Source organism: Nannospalax galili, unplaced genomic scaffold, assembly GCF_000622305.1.
Source record: "Nannospalax galili isolate Female #2095 unplaced genomic scaffold, S.galili_v1.0 scaffold77, whole genome shotgun sequence".
Taxonomy (NCBI): domain Eukaryota; kingdom Metazoa; phylum Chordata; class Mammalia; order Rodentia; family Spalacidae; genus Nannospalax; species Nannospalax galili.
The window spans coordinates 1020911-1025047 of NW_008341457.1; the positions used below are offsets into that span (position 1 = coordinate 1020911).

A 4137-nucleotide genomic window follows, 5' to 3' on the forward strand; every position below is an offset into this window, starting at 1 on the left:
GGTTAATAATTTCTCTGTGGATTACATATGGTTTAATGGAAATGGTGTTGCTTTGGGTTCTGAGAAAGTTCTAGAGACAGATGGGCATCGATGACTGATAGTAACAACCTTCTGCTTTCTTTTCCTTGTGTTAGGGATGGAATCCAGGGGTGGTGTAACTAGGCTCACTCTACCCTGAGCCATGCCCCCAGCCCCTCTGCCTGGTGTCTTCCTTGGAGTCAGAAGACAACTTTTGGGGTTCTTTTGCCATGGGGATTGAACTTGGGTGGTTGGGCTTGGTGGCAAGCGCCTTTACCTGCTGGGGCATTTTCTCTGGTCCACAATTATTATTTTAATTTTAAAAATTAAAATTAAAATATTGCCGGGTGTGGTGGCACACGCCTTTAATCCCAGTACTCACTCTGGAGGCAGAGGCAGGTGGATCTCTGTGAGTTCAAGGCCAGCCTGGTCTACATAGTGAGTTCCAGGACAGCTGGGGCTACAAGGAGACCCTGTCTCCAAAAGCCCAAAATAACAAACAAAAACCAAAAAACTGAACCTCAGTCTTGCTTGGTGGTGCACACTTGTCATCCTAGCACTCAGAGGCTGAGACTGAAGGATGGTGGGGGTCACTCTAGCCTGGGCTGTATAGAGGCTTTATCTGAATTCAAAAATAGGGCTATGACTGGGGCTCTATGGGTAGGCTGCTCAGTGCTTAGTTGGTAGAGTGCTTATAGCTCAGGGGTATCCTCACCCCACATGTACAAAGTCCTAATTTCATCCCCAGCACGGTAAACCAGGTATGGTGGTGCACACCTGTGACCCCAGCACTTGGGAGGTGGGAGCAGGAGGATCAGAGCCATCTTCAGCTACCTAGTGAGTTGAAGGCCAGTCTGGGCTACATAAAACCCTCAAAAAAAAAAAAAAAAAAAAAATCTGAAACAAATGAAACAAAACCAAAAAGAGTCCAAAGAGAACATACATCTGGATAGAGTTCAGGGTCATCCTCAGCTGCACAGTGAGTTCCAGGCCAGCCAGGCTGTATAAGACCCTCAAAGAAATACAAGACAAATAGACAGCAAAAAACTCCAAGCAAACAAAACATACAACTGATTAGGGACTTCAACCAGTGACCAAGGCAGCTTGCAGACCAGGGTGAGGTTAAAACGCCCCAGCCACTCTGCCTGATGTACCCGGGAAAATCTGCCCTGCCCCAGGAACCCAGCCTGTGCAGTCCAATCCGTCCCCAAGCCAGCAGACCCTCTGCTTCTGAGCAGGGACACAGCTTCAACAAGAACAAAGCAAGCGAGAGAAGGGCAGAGCTCAGGAGGACCGGCTGTGACTCAGCATGTGGTAGACAGTCTTCGGGTGGCCTTACCTGAAGCAGGGGCTCAGTGGAAGGCCGCATCCAATCTAGCTGCGTTCTCAGGACACTGGTGAAAGGAAGTTGATGGGATGAGGAAGGAGGAAGTGGAGATAAAAGCTGGTCCCGAGAACCAATCAGTCACCAGGTGACCCAGGTGAGCTAGGAGAGAAAGTTCCCTTGCTGGGTGTGTTGGCACACGCCTGTAGTCCCAGCACTTGGGAGGCAGAGGCAGGTGGATCTCTGTGAGTTCAAGGCCAGCCTGGTCTACTCAAAAAGACAAAAAAAAAAGAAAGTTCCCAAAAGAACTCCTGCACCTTTGACTGAACTTCCTTCAAGGCTCACCAGCTGATTAGGGCTCCAGAGATTGTGGAGGGTCTGAAATGGAGCCTATTCACAAATCATCTGGGGATATCTTTAACCCCATAAATAGCCAAACACTGCCTACTTCTGTTTCTAAATTAACATTCTTGTGACCAATAAAATGTATTAACTTAGCAGATCACCAGGTCTGACCAATCAAAAAGCTAAGAATGTCATCAGATAGCTTTAGAGACCTAGAGTAGACCCCCCCACCCCGCTTTGCATATATTTGAAAAGTGTCTTGATTTATGACTTTCCTTTGTTCTGTTGTGGCATTGGAACATGGAATTTGGGGTATCCTAAATCTGTGTTCCTGGGCTATGGTCACTCTTATCTGACTCCAGAATAAACTCTCTCTCATACCCTTCGAGGTAAGAGTTATGCTTTTGGGTCGACACACCTGCGAGCCTGCCCATTTCAGTAAACAGCTTCTTCCTCACCTGAATCACCTGTCAGAGGAGTGATACCCAAATTCAAGAATTCAAGGTCTCACCTGACCCCTTGAGAGAGGGCTGCCTACCTCCGTCCTCGGGTGAGGCTGTTAGGCTCTGAGTCACTGACAAATTCAAATGTTCCTGTAGAATTGCCAGTTCTGAGTGCACCCATGAGACTCCTGCGTTGTTTAAATGAAATAAAAAGGAGATTGAACAGCCTGTACAAAGGCTCCGTGGCAGTGCAAGTCTTGAGTCCTCATAGAAAGTGGGGGAAACTGAGTCAGGCAGATGCTCATAGTAGCCAAAGTTGGAGGGGGTCGTACAGAGTCAACTCTGGCACACAGCCTTCAAAGAGTGACTCCCCAGCACAGGACAGCAGGGAACCACGGCAGATGGAACCACGGCAGATGTGAGGCAGAGGGGACAGGCAACATGTCACTTCCTGGTCTGAGTTACTCCTCCAGGTGGAACAGACGCAGTGTGACAGGTGTGTCATAGGTGCCAGTCACAGCTGAGGCTCAGATCTGGTGACCCCTGTGACTATCAACCAATCCCATTCTTCCACGAATCTAACTAGTTATTAAGATCTGGTTTCCCGCCACTACCCTGACGTTCAGGAGACTGTTCTGGAAGGTTGGTTTTGAATCAAAAGATCTTATCTTGGGACACAACCTACAGAGCCTGAGGTCTTCCCTGTTCTAGAAAGGCTTGCTGCTTGGGGCCTACTTTAGTCCCAACACAGCAGTTTGGTTGGTTGGCGGATATCCCGCGGGGAGATGTTTGCTGGAGAGACTGGCTCCCTGGCTGGCTGTAGAGTCACAGGACTGGGCTGTGACTTAATAAAGCGTGACTTCTGGGTTGTCTTGATGCCACTGTGTCCTAGGCTGATGGCCAAGCCTCAGGTGGACTGGCTTTGAGGGCTGGGTGGCAATCTTGGGGAGTAAACTCCCAGCCAGAGCTGTCTGAACTGTCACCAGTGTCCTCCCATCTCTGGTTTACTTTTTAAATTTTTTATGTGTGTGCGTGATTAAGTCAGTCCTTTTTTTTAAATTTTGTTATTATTTTATGTGTATGCATATATTGCCTGCATGTAGGTAAGTGCACCCGTGTTGTGCAATGCCCACGAAGGACAGAAGAGGCTGTCCGATCCCCTGGAACTGGAGCTATGGACAGTTGTTAGCTGCCATGTGGGTGCTGGGATTTGAACTCGGGTCTTCTGCAAGAACAGTCAGTGTTCTTAACCACCGCACTCTCTCTCCAGCCCCAATTTTTTTTATTTTTATATATAATGTGTATGAGTGTTTTGCCTACATGTATGTAGTGTACCATGTGTGTGCAATGCCCAAAGCAGCCAAAAGAGGGCCTTTGGCTCCCCTGGAACTGGAGTTATGGATGATTGTTATCTGCCATGTGGGTGCTGGGAATCGAACCCAGGTCCTCTGCAAGAGCAGTCAGTGCTCTTAACCTCTGAACCAGCTCTGTGACCCCTTTATGACATTTGCTAAGTTTATCTTGTGTGTGCAGGTGTGTGCCTGCCATGTCATGTCACAGGTGTGGCAGTCAGACGACAACTCTTGTGACTTGATTCCTTCTACCATGTGGAGCTTAGGAGATCAAACTCTGGTTGTCGGGCTTGGAAGCAAGCCTCTTTACCCACTAAGCCCACTTGTCAGCCCCTCCTGGCTCCTCCTGGTCACCCTTCAGGGCTCTGGCATGGCCACTTCTTCCAGGAAACCAGCTGGATTCTGTCCCCCACCCTCTAAGCCAGGTGTCCATGTCTGTGACAGCTTGTGGACCAAGAGAAGATTAGGTGTCCCCAGACGACAGGCCAGGGAGGTGGCAGGAGGTTGGGACTGAAGCCAGAGGGAGGCCCAGGGTCCCCTCCAGCAGTAAGCAGTTCATATCCAAACCAATGGCCAGATGGATCATGGTGATAGCACTGTGCCTGGGGTGGGGCACCCCACACTAGCATCCAGGTGTGCACACCCCTGGGGTTCC

The 4137-nt window shown here is 49.3% G+C and overlaps 1 protein-coding gene across 1 annotated transcript in view; it reads right to left on the bottom strand.

Annotated features, from left to right (window-relative positions):
* Window positions 1-1406, bottom strand: part of LOC103737200 (galactoside 3(4)-L-fucosyltransferase-like) — a 5562-nt gene extending 4156 nt beyond the window's left edge. Inside the window, exon 1 of the mRNA XM_008836923.2 lies at window positions 1358-1406. The gene's annotated coding sequence lies outside the window, so the exon portion shown is untranslated. The remainder of the gene's footprint in view (window positions 1-1357) is intronic.
* Between the last annotated feature and the right edge of the window lie 2731 nt (window positions 1407-4137).